Genomic DNA, 23,677 nt, shown 5'->3' on the forward strand with positions numbered 1-23,677 from the left:
GTTGGTGTAAAAGGTAACAGTCCGTCAGTGATATTTGCCACAAAAGGCAAAAATCAAATACTGTTTTAACTAGGGGTCGACCAATATTGGCTTTTCAGGGCCGATACCGATACTGAGACATACTGAGACCAATACACATTTACAATAAAAATGTAAATCTTTCTGTCAATATCTAGAATTTGGAATATAAAAATCTCCAACACAAAACTTTGTTTAAACACTTTTAGCAAATGTTTCATTAAAACTGAAACTTTTAACATCATATACAGAAAGTTCCCAGCAACTTTTTTCTCCCAATTAAGTCAAGTAAAAAACAAAAATGAAAAAATCCTGGGGTTTTACAAAGCAGAAGTTCATCCCATGCTGACACTTTCTTTGCACCGATAACACAGCATTACAGATAATCTACAAGATGCAAAATATCGGCCCCAGTAATCGGCCAGGCCGATAATCTGTGGACCCTTGGTTTTTTTCTGACTAAAAAATGAAATATTTAATCAAACTTAGCTTTTCTTTCTTAGTCTATGCTTTTTCACACCTTTCTTTTTAAACTACACACATTATAGTATTAAGGATCGTGTGCTGCGGTTAGAATTTCTACCAGATGTGCAGCAACCATACGGAGCGAAAACAATAATATTGAATTACTGTTCAGCATTATATCCAGCAGTGCTTTTTGTCTGACTGTCTGTCAACAAACTTCAGCTGCCACATTTCCATTTGATTCGAAATTATCTGTTGCACAGATCTGGAATACTTCAAGCAACTTCTATCAAACAGTATTTAAGTAAGTATCTTTCACTGAATCTGCTCTTAAACTAACACAGTTTTAGTATTTTGTGGCCGGGGGTGTCTGAATGAGGAATGTTCGAGCCTGGATGTCAGTGTAACATGGATTGTGCAACATTTGAAGGGCGTTCCTGCTAGTTTGTTTTACTCCGTGATAAGTTCTGAACACACAAAGACCAGCTCACTGGAGCGCTTTAGTCCAAATATGGCTGCTTCCTCAAGCCTGTTGTTATTGGGACGCGGTGTCTTTCTGTTTGCCCGTGTGTGTGAGAGAGTGTGTTTGTGAGTGAGTGTGTGTTGAGAGAGCGGAGGTGTGAGAATAGGGGTGATGACAGCAGATGAGTGCTTTGTTTGGAGAGGGCTTTGGCCTTCCACAGAATAGGAGATCACTGTTTTGTCTACATGCCAGCTCTCTCTCTCTCTCTCTCTCTCTTTGTGTGTGTGTGTGTGTGTGTGTGTGTGTGTGTGTGTGGAGTCAGTCCTGAGCTGCCACCCAGTAGACTAATGACAAGACAAACAGCAGGTTAATTCTGTCTCTCTCACTACCTGTATGTTTATGTGATGAAAGCTCTCTCCCTCTCTGAGCTCCCAGACAGTTGTGACATTACTGAGCTGCAGGGCCAACAGTCCTTCAGTGTGTGTGTGTGTGTGTGTGTGTGTGTGTGTGTGTGTGTGTGTGTGTGTGTGTGTGTGTGTGTGTGTGTGTGTGTGTGTGTGTGTGTGTGTGTGTGACTGATGACAGCAAACAGAGAAAAACAGCATGTGCAGCCTGGGACAGCCTGGGTGAGGAGGACAGGGGGAGGAGAGAAATGATTCATGGGCTGGAGAGGAGGAGGAGGTGGCAGGGCCTCTATTGAAGTGGCTTCTTGAACGGACACTGACCTTTGAATAAACCCTCTGGTCTCTGTCTGACCCCAGACCCTCACCAGGGTCCCTGTAACATGCAGGTAAAGTGTGGACTAGGGACTTGTGAAAGGATGAAGAGAGTTTATGCTTTACTTTTATCAGTTTGTCCTTGTCGTCTTTTTTAATTCATCTATTATAGTTCATCTTTTAATTCATTCTTTTATTCTGTCTGGGTCGTGTTTAATTCTGGTATTAATTCTATTATAACCTTATATTCCTTGAATTGTATTTACCCTAATTATTATGGGTTTTTATTTGTGTTTTCATTTTGTAATTGTTTCTCTCTTTTGTCTGGCCTTAATTCGGCATTATTGTTTGGCTCTTATGGTTATGTTGCCTCTGCAAGAAACCCCTTTTGATTCTGCTTCACTTTGTTTATCAAAGCACTTTGTAAACTGTTTTAAGGTGCTATATAAATAAAGTTATTATTATTCTATTTATTAATTCATTCTTATCTTTATTATTATTATTATCTTCAGTATTATTATCATTATTATTATCTTCAGTATTATTATTATTGAAAAAGAATATTTTCTAAATGTTTATAAAACACAATTGTGAGATGACAGTGTTTCCACTGAGTGATGCTATGTGACTTCTCCTCTCACAATAACATTTCAAGAAGCTTGGTGATGGATTTTCAAAACATTATCAGGTTTATCTCTATTGCAGCCACTGCGCTAGCTGTCATTATTTCAAATCGAAGGTGAAGTAGGCAAAGTAGGCGTGCTATACGAGCAATAATGGGAAGTCAAGCCCCTTATATGTGGGAGCAGCCACATATGAGGGATTTCTAGGAGGTGACAGTTCAGAGAGAAATCGAACTTTTGAAGAGTTATGCACTTCTTGTAGCTCCTGCTGCATCATGAGGGAGCCAGCTCCTACTGACATGCACACAGCCATAGCATCATGTGACCTATAAAAGCCAAAAAAAGTGTTTCCTTTGCAGTTTTGCAAAATACGGCTTTTTCGAATCACCTGAAAAACCACCTCATGCGAAAATAAAAACTTTTTTTTGCAATAAATGGGAGGTCTTTTGAAATTGACGTGTTTCCATTAGGTGTATTTTATACTCACAGTTTAAATTTGAGGATTAATGGAAACCCGCCTGATGATTGAGATGCCAAAGTATCCCACAGTGTATTGTGGTAGGGGCCTTACTGACCACCTCCTCTAAACAATTTTAGGACCAAATTATTTAAACAGACAAAAGTAATTTCATTTTACACATACAAATTGGGTTTTTAATTTTTATTTTTCTATATTTGCAGCTTTGGACTTCCATAAAAGGCAACGTGATCAGGGATAGTTTGGGCAGACTTCTACAAAACCTGGATTTTCTTTTCGGAAGGAGAGAGAGAGAGATAGTGACACACAAACACCATCACCCTCTTTAACATCTGGTGCTATGCCAATGCACGTCATTGAGGTCCCTGACATATACTAACTCAGGGGGTTTCTCCTTTTGAAAGCTACCAGGCAAATTAGGGCCCAGTTCAAAAGTATCTGGGCGTCCCATCTATTTATAAGGGGATGATTTATTGTCCAAGTGCTCCTCCTTTTAAGCGGGCGGGGGGGGGTAAACATTGCCAGCTCTCTCTCTCTCTTTATGTCAATGGTAAACATTGACATAAATCTCCAGGGATTTTCCCAAATGCAAATTGTGGCTCTCTCACTTTAGCCTCGTCTCATACAGCCTCTCCTCCCGCATTCCCCTGAGAATCAACACAAAATACCCTGTAAATAAACCCACGTGTCCACTCGCCGCTCTCACTCTTGCACTGAAAAGGAATGTGATGAGAAGTGGAATGACAGGCACTTTTTTTCAGTCCACATTGGTCACTGCGGGAAGGATGGGGTTTCCTTTACTGTTACTAAAATGGCCTGTTTATTATGGACTTTCAGGACCGAATCAAAGACGCATGTCATCCACGGCCTACAACTTTTCTCACTCTCTCATGCCTGTAGCCCTTTCTTTTGATTATTCTTTGGATAGAAATGTCTTAAACTTTAGTGAGTTGTTAATAAGTACATTATAAAGGTATGTCCGGACCAAAAAAACAAATTTTAGAGCTCATATTGTAGATTGCATATAAAATTAAACAGTGGGTCAACATGATTATGCTTGAGTTGATTCAAATTTAAAAATGATTCAATTTGAGCAAAACTGGTCAAATTTGCACAAATAATGCAGGTTAGCTCTCTGAAGATACCTTGAAGTTGCTCTTCAGAGAGTTTTAAGGTCTCTTAGATTACCGTTTTACTAACACATGCTGCAGCTGTTGTTGAATAAAGCCATAAAAACTGACTTCATCCTACCTGCCCACCATCAAACATAAAAACACTGTTAGTGATTAACTGGTGAACATAGCTCAGCATTTAAGCCGTGCACACATGTACACAAGAATCAGGCTGATTTTAGGCATGATTCCTCCCATCCCAACAATCCTTAGTAAAGCCCTAATTTTTTATCATTCTAAGATCATCTTGCCAGATTTTCCTTAGATGTGAGGTATGATAAGACTCTTTTGTAAATCTCCTGATGTGCTCCGAAATCCATCCTGGCCGCACCCATTACGCAAACATTTAATTTACGATACAATATTCTGTCGCAGAGGGGGGGGTTTAATGCAATATCAAATGGGATGCAACTCAGAATTCACTCACCTCCAGCTTGTAATTTACCATGCACACCACGTTAATGCTGTCTCCTGGCATTCATGCATATTTAAAAAAAAAAAAATTTAAAAAAAAAACTTTTTAATTTCCAAGAAAAATTGGTGCAAAAATAACAGCTGGTTTCTTCCTGCCTGACGTTTGTTGTTTGTTTACTCTTAAGTCATGTTTGATCACGCAAAATTTCTTCTTGAGAGTCGGGATTCTGGATGTTTGTGAATGGAATCTGTTAGTGTGGGATATGCTGTTCAGCCCAAATTGTTACTCTCGACACACTACACAAACAGAACTGTTATATTTGTCATTTAATGTCAATATTTGTGGGGTCTCTCCAGCCTGTATACCATGTGTATATATGAGACAAAGAAATTACGGCCATATTAGATTCGAAGCAGCAACAAAATGTCAGTATTTATCAAGACCTCCAAGTAGACATGAAGGAGAGGGGCTTCCATAAGTGGCCGCTCCCATGTAAGGGGCCCGCCTTTCCATTATCGCTCGCATAACACGCCTATGATGCCTTGGATTGGAAATAATGACGGCTAGTGTGGTGGCTGCAATAGAAATAAACTTGCTAATGTTTATAAAATCCATTGCCATGCTTCTTGGAATGTTATCACAAGAGGAGAAGTTCACTCAATGAAAACACAGTCATCTCGCAATTGTGTCTTGTCGACATTTTGAAAATATTGCTCAAGTTTTGCACAAATCTGTAATGGACACCCGTCTACAGCTGCAACATGTGACAAGCACTTCCGCTGTCTTATCAAATAAAGGCAAACAGCCCCCAAAACAATCTGAAAAAAAGAGAAAAGAACCTGCTGGTCACTCACATTTTCAACATCGGTCAAGATTTGAAAAATGTCGTGGTAAGGGGCAGGCTTTAGCAGCTAAAGAAGCAGGTTTTTTTCCTCAAAAACAGATGAAGGTCAAAGTAGGGCTTAAACTTACACTTGCATGAAACATGACTTAGAAAGCAAAGGGTGTAGAAGTGTTAGAGATCGTGGTGACAGTAAAGGCTTAAAAAGGGGTCAGGATTTGACTTACATGCTACATAGTAAAGGAAACAAGTTGTGTCTTGCAGAGCAGAGGAAAAGGTTACAGAATGACTGATGAGCATTTAAACAACGGAGCCGACGGACAAATAAGAACTTTTTCTTGAACTGTGACAAATATCCGGGAAAGAAAAAAAGAGCTCAAATTCAAAGTGTCGTCTTATCTTCTGTGGCTGGGCCGTTCTCCTTTCTGTTCGTGTCTTTATTCTGGGATGTCGGCCGGTCAGTCGCCGCCCACGCTGTATTGTTCCCATGAAGAACTCCATGTCAGGAGACTCAGCTGTTTTGACAGGAGCTTGGACTTGTTGCAGCTGATTTATGGGTTCTGGAGCTGATGAGAGACAGACAAATAAAGAGGGAGAAAGACGACGGGACAAATGGAGAGACAGTGTGGATGAATAGGCCTTGATCACTTGTCTCCTTGCCTTCCTGCCAGTCTGCCTGCTGGGCTGTGGCTCTGCGGTGTGTCGACCCCCTCTGTAATTACACTTTACGACTTGCTCCACAGTAAATGCTACATAAATCTTGTGACGCCCCCCGATTACATCCCCCCTGCCCTCCCCACACACACACACACCCCTTATCATGCAAACATCGTAATCCCTGCCCGCAATTTCCTCCCTTTATTGGCAGTCACTTCTGATTTAATGGTGCTTTGATGATTGCATAGTAAAATGCTACATGGGGTGAGATTGGTCCAGATTTTGTGTGCGTGTGTGTGTGTGTGTGTGTGTGTGTGTGTGTCCCTGTCAGCTCTTACTGTCAGTGTGTTTGCTGACAGAGTCCAGGCCTTGCTAGTTTTGGGTTGGCATCCATCAATAGAGGCCTGTTCAGCCGGGGCCAAGCCTGTGTAGCCATGCTGTTTTTCTGTTTTAAATCACTGTAAACACCCGTCCCCCGTTGCCTCTCTGGCACCAAAGTAACATAAAGGAATCTTGACTCTCAAAGACAAACAGTTTTATACCCAATCATCATCTGACAGGCCTGTCTTCGGTCCCATTGGCCCTCACAAGTTGCTAAACTGGGGTTACACAAGGTAAGGGTGCATTATTTTCTCCAGCCAATCAGGATGTGTGGGTGGGCCTTTTTGCAGCCTGATCATTCAAGTCAAAAATTTATAGTAGTGTTATTTATAATATACAGACAACTAATTGGTTTCAGATGCTTTGGAGTAAGTTTTGTTATCTTAGACTGCATTTTTACATGGAAACACTATCTACGTCTACGATTTAATCAGTTTAGAGAGGAAAGAAATGATAATGGTCCAGATTTTTGATGGTGGAAATGAACCCTTTTGCTAAGTCCAGCCCCTTTGTGATGGTCCGTCAAGCTGTCGGAGCTAGCATCTGCACTCCCTGAAGATATATTTTCTACTTTGGGGAAAAATGAAAAGGCAATTTTACAGAGATGCAGATAGATAGGGTTCTAAAATATGTGTTTGGAGGATAATTACAGGGTGACAACATCTTTCAGCAGCAACAGGTTCAAAAAATAGTTAGAAAAGTTAGAAACTAAAGCCTAACGTACAGATCTCAGTGTCAAAGTGAACCAACACATTACCTGGCGATCAAGACAGAACAAAACTAAAATAAAGGGAAGCAACACCAATATTCAACCCATTTTGTGTCATCGCATTGTGTGCAGATGGTGTTTGGCTTCCACCTGTGCTGTCGCCAGCGCCCACTCCCCCCCACCCCCAAGGGCTTATCGTTCATCTGCACACACTGCTATGACACACAGCTGGTTGAGTATTTCTCTGATTCCCTCCACTATTCCTGTAAAGTTAAAGGGTTTTTTGTTTTGTTTTTTTAAATGGCCATAATTAGACTCTTCTGGTGCACTTTCACCACTCTCACTCATGTTCTTTCCACATATAGCAAGCAGGGCTTTTTGGTTGTTTTTTTTTTTTTTAGCAAAAAATAATATAAATCAACTGCATGCTACCTACCTAGCAACAAACAGCAGACAACAAGCTTCTACCTGGTGAACACTGTGAAGCTTTAAGCAATGAAAGAGACAGACATTTCCCTCAGGAGTTAAAGAGGTAAAAGGACAATGAGTGGTTTACATTTTCAAACTTCAAATGACTGTTAATTTGGCTCCATATCTGCTGGATGCACAAGAAAGCGTGTGTTTGCTAACACTGTAAAATTTTTTGAAGATGATAGACAAAGACATTTTCAGCCCAAGTTGTTATATATTACTGCTTTGCAACAGACTTCTACGCCTGCGTATTATGCTCTAGGTCATTCAGGGATTGCACTACCATGATGTCAACACAAGCACATGGTGGGATTCTGGACATAAAAAAACCTGCACATGCTGGCATGAATGTTTAGGATTAGGTAAAGAGGCACATAACAAGGTGTAGAACCAAAACATCACATTCAGATGGGAATCACCACCTGACTCCTGCATGAAAGTCCAGGGTTTGTTAGATTCATCCATCAGCCCTCCCATCCGCCCTAAAGGGACCTTTGTGTTCCTTATATTACGTTTGTTACCGGCAGCGTTTTAAACTAACACCATCCAGCAGCATATCATGCAGACACAACAGGTTCCGTCCAGCTGCATGTTCAACTGTTGCCCGACTGTCTGCGTATCATGCCGACACAGCAAGTGCCACATGGCCATTCGCCAGCATATTATAACACAGCAAACGGTTCTGTCCTGCCAGGTTCTCAGCTTACAATATCCAGTGGTGTATCATGTAGACTTTAAAGGTAGCTTTTGGCATCGGGATCATACGGTAAAAAAAACACTGCAACATACTATATGATGACTGCAGAATGAGAACGGGCTGGATACACTTATGTCAGTGTTGAGTTTACAGCTTTTGTGCTGCTGCCAAGTGGTCAAAAAGATCAGTTTTAACTTACTTTTTTTTTTTTTAAAAGATGAATACATTTATGTTTTGCCACTCTGTCAATATTCAATTCCTAAAACATTACTTTTAAACACCTATGAGAGAGTTTGTCTATTTTGGTAAAATATTCTGCAGCATTCAATGCGATTTATATGCAATGATGCAACAGAAATGCTAAATAAAAGGAGACAAAAATACTGGCACCAAAAAATACTTAAAATAAATGTAATAACTTTTTCTGTCTGAACTTTGTTTCTGTTTGGAATGAATCACACAAGCATCTTTTTGAGCCCACGATTTGGGATTAAAACACATGTCACTGTAACCGCAGTGTAGCCTGGAACAGAAAATTAACAACTTGGATGAGAGTATATGGAGGGTCTTTTCATTCCACTCAGATCTGTTAAGAAAAAAGCAGGCTGCTCTAAAGCTGCTCTGCTGTCCCGGGGTGTAATGTGTGTGTTGTAAACACCAGCGTGCCACCATATTGTCTGGCAGCAGATCATATTTTACCATGTTAACACACCATCTGTTTACCCTCATAAGCATTCATTACACATAAATGAGTACACACAGCAGGCTGCCACATCACAGAGCGGTGGCACACACACACACACACACACCAACAGACTGACACATTCCCATATAGATACACCGAACACATGCATGCATAATATATGGATGTATACAGATATACTATATAAGTTGACATAGACAAAAATACATACAGGAGGAGTATGCATGCACTGTATTAGTGCGCACACGTTTTATATACTGTATTTCTCTCTCATACACACATACATATACACACACAATCTCTTAACAAACACACACACACACACACACACACATTCCTACAACCAAACAGCTGGTCTTTAGCATATATAGCCTCAGTTTTTTCTGTATTATAGTGGGTTGCTTCTCCTGCAATTTCCCAAACACAATAAAAGATGATGTTTTGGTGAAACCATCGCACATAATACAGTATTTTTCAGGGTGTGACTTTGTGTCCCTGGTCAAAAATGGTTCAATGTGGATGTCCAGATTGACACTGTTTCCACATCCAAAGGTCCATGAAAAATGTATCATGTTATTGCGATAAGAAAAGCATATGCTTGTGTATTTGTTTTTGATGTTTTTAATATATTTATTATTTATATATATATATATATATATATATATATATATACACATACATACACATGTATGTATGTATACATATGTGTGTGTGAGTGTGTGCATATATATGTGTGTGTGTGTGTGTGTGTGTGTGTGTGTGTGTGTGTGTGTTTACAATGCACAGAGTAGGTTAATTTATTTAGACTGAATGTATTTGCACTGCAACATCAACTTATGCACAACTGTACAGTTCCTCAATTGCACCTTTTGTTTATACATTCTATCTTTTCATTTCAGATTTTCTTTTGTATTGCTTCTACATTTTTATCTTATCCCATTATTGGACATGGAAACAACTTCAACATCTGGTCCTGTGCCTCATAACCATGTGGCAGTTTTTTGGAGTCCAACCAAAACTATATTTGGACAGGGGACTTGATGTCACTGTCTGAGAAAGACCAAGTTGCCTAAAATGAGTCAAACAGAGGTTGCAGATCAGAAAGCAGTAGTAGGAGTTTATTTAATATAGGCCAAATGTCAAACTCAAAGGCCAGATCTAAGCAATTAAGTTGCCGAATACAATAAGTAATAGAAATGATGGCCAAAACCAAAAACAAGAAACACATCCTACTAAATTAAAATTTACCATTTAAAAACCTGAGTTTCTATTCTGATGTTTTTCCACAGCTGAATATTTTCCATGTCCGGGAACATGGGATGTCCCCAACTGAGCTCCTGACAACAGATAGGCTTATTCTAATGGACACGAATCACTTAGCCCCCGCTTAGTGTGAGGTTATTTACCCATATCAGTTATGGTGCCAGCTGCCAGACAGAACATTTATAGCAACAAGTAAACAGTTGCTTCTAAGTTTGTTTGCGGCTAATTACAAAATGTTATTGGGAAAGGAGGGAGGAGGAGGGGAGGGAGGGGCAAAGAAAAGAGGCGGGGCAGAGGGTTGAGGGGGATGTTGTCCGTGGGGAGAGGAGGTTGGGACGGGGGGGAGAGGGTTCTGGCTGGGTGGACAGAGGTCCATTCATCCTCCATGCTAGAGCAGACAGAGAGCTGGCACTGAGCGACACAGCCCATAAATCAGAGACCATCACACTCTGCTGACACACACACACACATTATTCCACCTGCACAGTCGCAGTGACACACAGGGATTTTTGCTTCTCGTTAGCCCGCCCTGCTGCAGTGTCAGTATATTTTCATACAGCGTTCTATAGCCCTCTGTCTCCTAACCTACACATATATGAATATAAATCAGACAATCCACTGTTTCCTCCACTCTGCGCTCTCTCTGTCCCAGCAAAGAGAAACTGCTCCGTCTCCTTATCTTACAAAAACTGCCCTGCCTCCTCTCTTCCTCCGCCATCCTTCACTCCCCGTATCTACTCTCTTTCTTTTACATCCTTTGTTTTGGTCCGTGGGTCTAATAGAGGATGCACTCTAGCAGGCTAATGATCGCCTTGGCCGGGGGTTATTGATCACGCTCATGATTGATCTGAGGACCCCTCTGATTATTGGGTCATTAATCAGGCCTGGATTACCCTATCAATGGAGCTGCCAGTGACTGGCCCAGTCTGGAGATGGATGACAGAGGGGTGAAGAGGTGGAGAGAGGAGAGTAAGAAGAGAGGAGAGTAAAAGAGGAAGCCACCAAAACACTTTAAGGGTCAGTTCACCTAAAAATGATATCCCAGGCTGATAAAACTGCAACATTTGGTGCAATTTCTCAACCACAGCAATCCTCTGTGCAATTATTAAAATGTGCAACATTCCACAAACTCTTAAATGTAGGCTATATTCAACATGTGACACATACTGTATACTGTTTATTGTATATATCCTTATTGTATTCTTACTTACGTTTATCCTTGTTGATCATTGTAGTAGTGTAGTTTTGCACACACATTTATATTTTTATATTTTGAACTCAAGTACTAGTTTAAGACATTGCATTGTAGCATAAGGCACACTTATATTTTACACACTTTACACACTCAGCACATCATCTATATTCACATATTAGTGCTATTTGTCAGTTACTGTATTTCTTTACATTTATATTTTTACACATTTACATCCTAAGCATATTATAAATACTCTATTTTTTAAACATGTGAATATTTAAATATTTTACTAATTGGTTACTATTATTTCTGTTTTACTTTTATCTAATTATATGCTTGTACGCCATAATTCTCTATGCTGGCATCAGAGTGAGTGTGATGAACCACAGTTTCCCCCTGGGAATCAATAAAGTACTTCTGATTCTAACAACTGAGAGGTAAATATTTGATAATGATATATCAGCCAATAATATTAATTTTACATGAACACAAAATATGGACAAATACTAATCTCTCTAGTGGACAAATAATGGCGATATTTGTTTCTAAATGACCTCAAACTAGGAATGCATAATGACATCAGCATGCCATTAGTATCAGCTTCTTTGTTAGTTTACAGTGTTTGGAATTTTTAGTAAGGAAAGACAATAACCCATAATAAAGTTTTTTTTCAAAAACTGAAAATGATTCATAAGTGCATTTAGACCAAAAATCTAACATAGCATTTTTTTTTATTTTTTTTTTTTGTGATTTTTAACTTAATTGGGTTCTATACTTGAGTGGGCTCACGCTCCCAAGCGTGCAGCTTTAAATCCCCTTTGCAGACTGTGGAGGCACCACATTCACCGCCCCACTCTAGCAGACGAGATGAAATTTAATTTTGTGCTGAATTTGAATCCACAGCCCCACCAACACATTCCCACTAAACCACTGTGATCATGTGAGGATATTAGTCACGCTCCTCGTCCTTTATACGAGCCATCAAAAATCAAAGCCGACTGTCTGTACAACCGAGCGGCAGAAAAATAGACAAGTTACTGTAACTGTTTGACACACAGTCGACTCACTTTACTGATGTTCCATCTCACGACTGCCATCACTGTCATTTCAATATCCTGTCAGTGGTAATTTAAAAAACATATCTCCCTGGTTCTTCCTACAGTAAAGCTTCTTTGTCGTCTGTCATTTAAACTTGTTGGAGGTTTGATTAACTGTGTGACAGAGTCTTGAGGTTACGTACTGTACAATCACTCGCACACATCGAGGCCCTTGGGCTCGATGTCCTTGCTCCCCCCAGGAGGATTTCTTTCTGACAGAGTGTACCATGGGAATGTGTGTTTCTGGGTCTAGCTGTGGTGAACCAGCTGAATGCGAGACTGTGATTATGCACAGTCCACATATCTGCGGTGGCCTCTAGATCACCGTCTGTGTGACAGTCTGCGTCTCTCTGTATTATCACTGTCTCAATCTGTCTCGACAGATCACAGAAAGCGACGGACACATAAATTCAACACAGAGGATACAGCTGGATGTCTCCTATTGGGAATGTTAAAGGAATACTTTAAAGGGATTCGGCCTGAAGACATAAAGTCTTAAACCATCCATGTGGCCCTCATAGATCATTCTCTCTGATGCTTTGTGCTAACAGTGTAGCATGCACTGTGTTGAGTGATAGAAGGCCACTGGCATTACTGCACCGCAAAAGTGAGAAAATGAAAAAGCGCGGAGGCTCTGAAGCTAGCCATTAATGTTTTCTGGATGAGATTTGTAAAATAAGCTACTTTTAAAATACCAGGGCTACAGTGACCATAACATCCATGTGTCTTGACAACCACGATGCCATTCATAGATCAGTGTTTATGTGGCTCCCGTGGCTTCTAAAGAGCCAGATATAGTCCCGATTGGACAGCAGAGGAACATGTGGTTCTATTTATACCATACTGAGTGTCTCCATGTGGCAACATGTACCTGCACATGGACATGAGTGTGTAGTTGATGCATACACTTTGCATGGATTTTTAGGCTTTGCACTTATAAAGACCTTCGTAGACATGAGCAGCTGACAAAATTTTAATTTATCCTAATAAATATGAGTTTCGACTTCATGGGAAAATGTAAAATGTCCTTTAAGCCACATAGCCTTAAAAACTTTTTTGATAGTTCATCAATTAGTTGATCAGGAGTGAAATGGAGTTGGGCCACTATAATGTACAGGCAAAAAATGGTGGATATCCCTTCCCTCACTGTAAAATCTGACAAGATGGTTTCACTTGAAAAAAATCTGATTGCCCTTGACAAGATGTGAGTTTTGTATTAATTTATGTTGACTTCATATCTGATTGTTCACTTTACTTAAAATTTAGTTATATTATTTGTATTTGTGTAAATCAATCTTTATAAATTTTAGCAACTTCAGTAATCCAAATATACTGAGCTGTATATCTGTATTCTGATGGTTGCATACGTCATATATCGTCATATTTTTATATTCTTGAACATGTTAACAAAAAAAACTTGCAGAACTTCATCATTTACAAAATTCCTTTGTCATGGTCAGCTCAAGTCAGACAAACTTGGTTTAGTGAAGTTGCTAACACTTAGAAAGAACAAGCTAATTGTGCTTACTATGTTTAAGATGCAAAAACTTCCCAAAATGAAGTAAATACAGCTGAATTTTGAGTGTACTTTTATAGGTAAAGTAAACATAAAGCATGATTTATAGTATAATTTATATATCGAGGCATTTGGTTTGTAAGATTATTTTAAGTAAGATCAACTTGTTAGATATTACAATGTAAGTGCGTGCGATATTGACTGAAAAAGCTGACTTCTACTGCTCCTGCCACACCTGTGGTGCTTACACAAAGAAGGATGCATTCAAAGAAAGCTTTTGATGCCTTCTAGCTCCATCAGTGGCTCTAGCTATTACTCTGCCTCACTCTTTTACAATGAAAGTAGCTAGCATTAGCTCCAAAAGTCGCTAGATGACGTAATGTGCTGATTTGCACGATGTCGACGTCATCGTGCATTAAGCAAAATACTCTCTGTGCAAGCTCTGAGGTCACCTAAACCTAAGTATTTTATGATCCATCAATGGTTTTGTCAGACGGCTTTACTTTATTTATCTATTTACAGTAGATATCTCATATTTTACCATAAACCCTGATATGTGACCATATCCTTGCTGATGTTAGAAGTCTAGTCCACAATCATTACACTCTGAAAACAGAGAGTGTATGTCAGTACAAATATAACAAAGACTGACAAATAAAATTAATTCTGTTGCTGATTCTCATTGTACAAACCTTGCTGAAATCCATCAATGGCTCTAGCTGTTACTAATTGGGCAGCCAGCGAATCTTTCCCCCTGAGAGAGGAAGAAAAGTAGTTTCTCAGGGGTGAGTATCGATAAGGCTGTGTGTAATGGTCCCTTTTGTGTCTGATCTATGTGTGTCTCTTTGTGGTCCCAGTCCCCCGCTGCGAGACGGACAGATATAGGGCCCATTATGGATGAGTGCCCGTCTGTGATCGATGACCAGGGGGACTAAAGGCAGATCAGCCATCGATGCATGGTTCAGCGTGCACACACACTAACACACACACACACACACACACACACACACACACACATATTACTGTATCATTTCATTTATCATTTAGTACACGAGCAGAGACACAGTCCATGTTGAGGGGGGAGATAATGATTTAAGACAGCGGCTGTTTGTGTCTGCAGGTCAGTTCATAGGAAATAATGACCGAGTGGAGACAGACATTGTAAGAAGGACGATTCGTCCTCGTCCACTGTCCTCCGTTTGCTGAGTGTGTTTACATGTATTCGCCAGTATAAACAGCTGTTTCCATGCATTGTGATATCCAGCTCACAAATCACACTGCACAAGTGCGCAGGATATTCTGACCGTCAGCATTTAGACAGGCCATAAAGACCTGCAGAAACAGGGATGAGGTACTTAGAACCTTTGTGTTAATGGTGGCGCTAACAATAGAAGCAGCACTACTTTAACAACAAACAGCTCAAGTAGGTTGCCCTCAAGCAGGAGGAACTCAAGCAATGCATGTTCCTGCTGAATTGTATTTTAGGCCTCTTAAACTTTTCCACCCCAGTGATCCTTCGAACCAACAGACAGTTAGCATTACTGTTAACCGGCTGGCCAGCAATGTCGTTAGATGTTGATATGTGGTTGAATTTAGGTTGTGATGTTTTAAAATAATTATAAAGAATCTGCTCGTGACTAAAGCCAGTTTTCCTTTTTTGTCCTTGTTCTACAGATGTTATGCAACTGGATGAGCCCAGGAAAAAAAAAATTGCTTCGATATTTAAACTTATATTACATACCAAGATAGCTGATCTTGTCATGAGGAGTACTGCATGTCTTTGTCAAGTTGTTGAAAAAATGTCACTCGCTGTACACAATATCAAATAATAACATTACTTAACTAAAAAAGGTATCACATGCCAAAATAAAATTATTTTGTAAGTAAAAAGCTATATTTACACCCTAAGCAATATGGATCAAGCTTCAAAAACACCAGATCCTAAAACTCTAACTCAAACACTTTGTCTGGTAAACAGCCACATCTTTCATCTGTTGCTACATCCACATTCATCTACTGCAGACTCACAGAATACAGGATGCAACTCTTTCCACAGAAGTGCATTACAATATTAATTTCAATAATTACATTACAGTTACTAAATCCCAGTTTCATGGAGCTTTGGCATCAATTTGGTCCCTCTTGGTGAACTGACTGACTGCTGCAGTATTCTTTAGCTCAGCTCAGGTGCCGGACGCGGGGGAGGCAACAGACAAACATGACAAAATAATTAGTGTTTCACGTGGTATACCCATATATATACCAAAATACAATATTGTTTGGCTAGTCATCAGATTTACTAGGGATGCAGGATAACATGGGCACGACATCAGTATCAGAAGACATTTAAAACGAAATATCAGAATCAGCCAACGTGCTGAATTTTGCCAATATCACAAACCATTTTTTTTTGTACTTGACAAAGTGAGCATGTACAAAACATCAACCCTAAGTTCAAGTAGTTCTTATTTCGCACAATGAATAAATATTACATACAATGAAAAGCACTGTATTTAATGTCTCCATCTGCTGGTGGGTCATCATGATAAGAGTATGCTTAATATGATGTTAATTCCACTACAGAACAGACTTGATGATCACTAAAAAATTAGGCAGGGAACAAAGGGGGATGTATTGATATCTGTATCAGTTATCAACCAAATGTGTTGTTTTTATATCAGCATATCAGATATCCGCAAAAAAAATCCAATATTGTGCGTCCCAAATTTATAATAGCCTTCTATGGAGAAAATGAGCTATAAAAGAACTTACTTAACACTTAAGGATATCCACTGGTTGCATTATTGACAAATAAAATTTAATTATCAAAATTACACTACTCACACAACTTACTGACCACTGAGCAGCCCCTGGGGGGGGGGCAGTCTGGATTGTTAGGCAGTTTAGGCAGTTAGAGGAGGAAGGAATATGTGTTGTTAATGTTTCTGAGTCCAGACTGAATCGTGGTCCTGGGATTCTGATCTGGCTGCCATTATGACAGCAGACAGCACTCTGAGAGAGCTGTCTTAGAGTTCAGCTTTCCTTGTAATTGTACACAAAGCTAAGTACTGCGCTGTGCAAGTTGTTCTGTTCCCATTTTACCCTCTAACTTTTGATGAAGTTGTTTGTGTACACAACTTGAAATACGGTGCCAAAAAGCCCCCGCACTTCTCGCTTGCACTGCCTTTCCAAAACTTGCTCACTTCTCCTCCACCTCCTTAGTGTGTGTGTGTGTGTGTGTGTGTGTGTGTGTGTGTGTGTGTGTGTGTGTGTGCGCGCGTGTGCACAAGTGTGACGAGACACTCCCTGCACTGCTCACAGAGATTAAATTTCAAAAGGATCAAAAATACACCAGACAGTCCTGCTAGGATAATCAATCACCACACCCAAGATGTGTGTGTGTGTGTGTGTGAGAAGGAGAGAGAGAGAACAGAGAAGCAGATAGAGACTGAGCTAAAGATAGGGAGAGGGAGAGAGGAGTGTAGCCAAGGAGAGGGGAGAGCTGTGGGGGAAACTAAAATACATACATATAGTTGGGAGTGTGGCCTGCGTCTATGTGTCTGCGCTGGGGAATTGGAGTCATAAATCACACAGCCTGTCAGAAGTGGTGGTGGGGTTGTTGGAGAACATGAAGGGGGGAGAGTGGTATGGAGGGATGTAGGGAGAGAGGAAGAGGGGGTGAGCCTCAGTCATTCACACACTGCATCACACACACTGAGCCTGAATGCAATTTCCCCTGAATGTCAGACAGAGATGCGAGGTGGGGCAGATAAGAAAACTGTGTGTGCGTGCGCGTGTATTGGTGTGTGTCCCTGTCCCCTTCCGTGTCCTCGACCCCAGGACGCGAGACATGGGCCCAAATCTCATTATGCCGACATGATAGAATTTGCTCTCTGTGTAACCTCATTATCCTCACTGTTAGATAAGGCGCTGTAATTGCTCACAGCAACAACAGCCATACACAAACGCCCATTTCACTGAGCGTGTCTGCACTGAGTGTTACGATATGTTTGAGGCCTTAGCTGGTCGGCTTTATACCAGCCATCATCCTAAACAATGAGATTTAGAGGCTCAAATCAAAGATGTGATACACAATCTCTGCAGCGTTAAACAGCAGCTCATTTGAAAAGACAATGAGTTTGATCATCAGTGCCAGCAGTGTTCAATGAACAGGGTTCATAAGGTCATGAAAACCTCGAAAAGTCAAGGAATTTGCAAATAACAATTTCCAGGCCTGGAAAAGTTTGAGAAAACCAAATAGACTCTGAAGTTTTGCAAAGGTAATGGAATGTTGTCTCACAAATCTGTATAATAACACATGATGTGTTCAAGGATAGTCAGAAATTTGAAATTCCAACAATAATTTCTTAAGTTTTTACAGTTTCTGGCTGTGATAAATGGTGTCATTTTTGGTGATTTTTTTTTTTAAACAAAAGCATGTTTTCTTAAAAAAAAGGAGCTGTACAATACAGCCATTTACTTCTGTATGCCCCTCCCCTAAGGCCAAAATAAAAAAGTATTTGAAAAAAAATTGATATGCCTCCCCCTTTCTGCACCACCCCCTCCTCTCTGATAGATAACGAACAGTCCCTAATTTATATTTGAATACTTAGTTCTGATCCTGTTCTGAATACTTTTTTTAAAATTATCATATTTATTTTAAAAACTATTATATAGTAATGTAAAAAAAGGAATATTAGTGGTCATTTCAGAGAATGAACGTGCTTTAAAATTTGCCTCAAAGTCATGGAAATTGAATAGCAAAAATATACATCAACCCCAAATGAAGTGAACATCAAGGTATTTTGTTGCCAGACCATGGATGTGTTAAAAGATCTGGATATCAGATCCAAACATGCCTGCTTAATCCAATAAGAACTGCTCGCCTAGCACATTATTATTATTATTATTATCAATGATGTATTTAAATGTTATGTTATTATTAATTATCATTATTTTTTAACATGTGAGCTTTAGAGGTGCTGATAGACAGATTTAATATCCTCAGGCAGAGCAAGGCTAGTTGTTTCCCCGTGTGTAGTCTTTATGCTAAGCTAAGCTAAACACCTACTGAATGTAGCCTCACATTTAACACATGAGAGTAGCATTGATCCTGTAATAGCATCTATTATTACACATTCTACAGACAAGTAATCAAATATGCAAAGATTTTTTTTATCATTGTTGTTTTATACCTCGAAGACGTCCCAGCCATATTATTGTGAAGCAATGAAATATGAATGTCTTCATGGGCTACTATAGTAGGCTATGTTCAAAAGACATTTGGCAGAAAACAACATTATCAACAGCAGTCAGACTACACTCATGACGAGAAAAGCTTGTTATTCATTTGGTTCTGTTTTGTAATGTGTATAATTTTGTTATAAAAAAGAAAGAACAGGCTTGAAACACTCACATGAAACTAAGAATGGGGAAGGATTTTGCTTTTGACGGATAATCAATTATGGCGAAAAGAATCTGCGAATTTATTCATCGGCTGTGATCTTAGAAAAATGTGTCTTGGAAGTGTCAGTCTTCTTCCTGGAGCTCAGTGTGTCCAGAAGATGTCTCGGTGAATTTGCCAGTTATTCTCCTTCTTTTGGCTGTTACTTTTTATGGCATTCACATTCAACCAAGCAGCTCTTTATTTCCCAGCCAATGTTTTTGTTTTCACTGGAGAGCAATTATATTACGTTTATTTTAAACTGCAGTTACATTTTCCACAAGATCATCACACAGTGAGACCGGGGGCGATATTAACATGTAGAAGTAGTTTCATTGGAAGTACACAGGAAATAATCCAAAAATACCAACACAACACAAAAAACAAGAGCTGCTGAGATGTAAAGGACTTTAAAGTGATAACCAGCAGTAAGACGTGATCCCGCCCATGGTGATGCCTGGGGGGTGTGAGGCAGATAATATGTTTTTCATCTAAATTAATGGAGCAGTCATTATGACTGTTAGAGAACAAAGTTTTCTGTGTGCCTTGAATGGTAAACAGGAAGGAAGAAACAAGAGACTGCAGCCTTGTAGCAGCAAAGAGAAGCCATGCAGAAGTGTTAAGCGCTCTATATAGTTGCCAGGTAACAACAGAAGAAGGTCACTTTAATTATTTCATAATTCAACCCAATCACAAGAAAAAATGTTTGCTTTGAACATTTTTTCAAAACACATGCATGTTACTTTTGTATATTATTTTGTTGCGGATACCTTGATACACTTCTTATTAACGCTGTAATTATGGTTATGTTTAGGAGTGAAAACTACTTGGTTATGGTAAAAAAAATATTATGTTGTAGCTTAAAAAGTCGTCAAAACCACCGCACTGACAATGCTTTTGGCGTAACATCCAAACAGCAAAATCCGCCTGTTACATCTGCATGAAATGCCGCTGGATGGCATCAGCTGAGAGCACGGACAGACAGAACCAGAACCGTGTTATTATACGCACCTATCAGGTGGGAAGGAGGGGCGATGGATGGATCCAACAAACCCCGGACTTTCATGCAGAAGTCTGGGGTTTGCTTCCTGTCTGAATGTGATTTTTTTTTCTACACCTTACCATGTGTCTCCTTCTCCTAAACCAAACCATCCATGCCAGTTTGTTGACATCCCTGTGTTGATTGCCATGTGCCTAAACATTACCACATGCAGCGTAATCCCACTATGTGCTTGTGCTGACATCAAGGTAGTGGGCGCAAAACCTCTGACGTAATATGTAGATGCAGAAGTCTTCTACAAAGTCGCATTATGTGATGACTTGAGATGAGAACATATTGGTGCAACACATGCAACTAGTAAATGCCACGGAGGTCCACAAAAGATTGTTGTTGTTTGCATCTCACCTAGGTGACATGCCATCCACCATCCCCTCCACCTCCTGATGACAAGGTAAACTCACAGTCACCATAGTCAAAACGTGCAGAAGTAACATATTCGTGGTTTGCAGAAATGTACAATGCCAACATTCTCCTCTGGCAACTGAGCTGCATAATTCATTGATATCACCCGATTACTGTAAAGCTTTAACTTCTCCAAGTTTGCTCAACTAAATGTTTAAGCTGTAATCAAGTTTACACACACAAAACCAAACCACTTACTACAATTTCACTTTAACAAAGTAATTCTATTACTCCAGAAACTTACTGAAATGTGCAGGACAAGCACAAACACTCCCCACTGTCTCCAGAGCCAGAACAGAGGACTCATGGGAAGTGCAGACATCCCAGATGCACATCCTCCCTTAGAAGCATTTATTCAGCTGTTAGGAAAAGCTGCACATGTATCATTCTGGTAAGAATAGCAGTTTTGTGGTCGACCCCGTCGAAACTGAGTAGTATGCGGTGCGTGTGTGTGTCTGTACGCATTGGTTTGTACAACCTTCGACCACCCACAGTACACCTCGCTGGATGTTTCTCTCACTCCTTGTGCCAAAAGCAGCATGGAAAAGCTAGCTTTATGAGCTTGTGGGCAGCAGAGGAGAAGAGGGGAAATGTAGATGATTTGTAGGGAGACCATAATAGAGACAGATGATCTTTCTCTGGGTCTGTCTGCTGTTGAATCAGCGCTGCCACCCAGTAGGGGAGTGTGCATTCTTCGGCCTGGCTCTCTCTGTCTGTTATTTCTGTTTCATACTGCTTCTCTTATAGACCTCCACTTCAGTCCATTTCACATCCATCCCAGAAAATATTCGGCACGCTCAGTCTGCATATTAGTGACTCAGCCATATTGCAGAGAGGACGCCAGGCAGGACCACCACAACCCACTCGTTCCCTTTGCAAGAGCATTTACACACAGTATGACAACAATGCTGGCAGCATGGGCAGCATAACTTTATATCAGTGGACGTTTACACCCAGGTGGTAAAAAGTTGTGGTGCTACATACACTTACATTTGCAACCAAGTGTGTTTCACAAGTTCCAAGTTGTTCCAACAGTACTCACACACTTATAATGTCTCAAAAAGATTAAAATCACAAATTAGATGACTCGACAAAATTGAAAAAGACTTGCAACTCAACTTTGACTTTAAGACCAATGACTCTTAACTTCACTTTGACTTGAGCCTTTTGACTTGAACATTTTTGATACCTCTCCCAAAGTTCAAAGAATAGAATGTATATTATATAAAATGTATGAAATTCTGAATCAGCTAACATTAACGCGATTCATTCCTAACATGTCAAAACTTAATTCCCAAGATCCACTTTGTTTAAACCAAACAGTCAGAAACCAATCAAGTTGCAGGAGAGAAGCCTGAAGAACTGATGTTACATTACTTAGTCTACTTATTTGAAAAGACTTTAACAAACATGATGTCGTTTGCGTAAAAAGAACAATAACTACATGTTGGTCAACAGAAAAATGAAGTGCAGTATTCCAAACATATAGGTTGAAAACTACAGACGGAGATGCAAAGACTTTCAACAAACTTGTATTAACAAATACAATTTTCAAAAAGCATTCATGAATTTTGTAAATCATATGTGGTAATACTGCACTTGCACAATGCTTTTGTAGTCTTCTCAACACTCAAAACGCTTTTACACTTCATGTCGTATTCCCATTCACACACATTTACACACTGCTGGCCAAGGCTACCATACAAGGTACCACTGCTACTCAGTAACCAATCAAACACACTCACAGCCCGAAGGCAAAGGGAACAAGAACTGCAGTCAACTTACGTTAGGTAAGCCCTGGGTAGGTGTTTTAGGTGAATTTTACAGGTCTCTAATGCAGGATAATAGAAGTCGTTAATTCATGAAACGCAATCATGCAAGTGCATGAACACACTTCTGCTGACACGTTAAATCTGACAGTCTGCTGACCGTCAGTGTCAGGCCCAACATCATCCTGAGCACTGATTATACCATCATAATCTTTTACTGAATTTAATTCCTACTTTATACACTTTTTTTAACCTGGACAACATGATTGGTTCATGCCACATTAGGCAATGAGCAACTTGAGAAGAAATGACCCAAAATTAGCAAGTAAATAGTACAAGAAAATTAACTGAAAATTAGTTTTAAAATGTATTTTTTTAAATATGTAATTATCATAATTATGAATGCATTTTTTTCTCTTGACATTTTTCCCTAGCTTTTTTAAAAATACTTTTCTAAATCCACTAATTTCTTGCAGTTTGTGGAACATTTCTGCCAAGTTGCTAATTGTCATGTTTCCAATGTTTTTGAAAGAAATTATCCCAACTTGCCCAGAATTCAAATACTGCACAAGAAAAGCGATGTCGCGCCAGGTTTTAGGGGGTTAATAGATCCCTCAAGGAAAATTTTCCTTATATGTTAGAGACCAGGGCTGGTCGTGTCTCTGTGTCTTAATGAGGGACACTTAAGCAGGACGTGTTTTAGAAGTTGGGTTAAGTGGCTGAAAGACTGTCTCTGTAATCACCAGGCCATCCTGTTATTGTCCATTTAACACGCTACATTGTTTTGTGTGCTAATTTGTGGGAGGCAGAGACTCAGCCGACCTCTGTGCTTTGTTGTTGTCTTGTTTTCTGTACGTACACAACTTTAGAGCAGACACACACTGGTAAGCATTGTACTGTATAATCTCATGATACCCAGAAGGGCATTCTTTAGTGCTATTATGGGTACTTTAGAGATGCAGACAATGTCTATCAACAACACCCTCATACCCCATAATCACGGTAAAGAATACCCCCAGAGCTATTACTGTGATGAAAATCATTTAAACTGTGAGATAATAGACATCTTAATCTTATCTTTAAACAAGGCTGGATGATGACAGCAATGTAGCTCAAATATGGA

At 39.8% G+C, this 23,677-nt stretch overlaps 1 long non-coding RNA gene across 1 annotated transcript in view; it reads right to left on the minus strand.

Moving 5' to 3' along the window:
* Positions 1-4,380: 4,380 nt before the first annotated feature.
* The window catches only part of LOC148189810 (uncharacterized), a 62,061-nt gene continuing 42,764 nt past the window's right edge, over positions 4,381-23,677 (minus strand). Inside the window, exon 3 of the long non-coding RNA XR_015776338.1 lies at positions 4,381-5,757. This is a non-coding gene — a long non-coding RNA (uncharacterized LOC148189810). The remainder of the gene's footprint in view (positions 5,758-23,677) is intronic.

This window comes from Plectropomus leopardus, chromosome 4 (genome assembly GCF_026936395.1).
Source record: "Plectropomus leopardus strain MGB_pleo_1.0 chromosome 4, ASM2693639v1, whole genome shotgun sequence".
NCBI classification, from domain to species: domain Eukaryota; kingdom Metazoa; phylum Chordata; class Actinopteri; order Perciformes; family Serranidae; genus Plectropomus; species Plectropomus leopardus.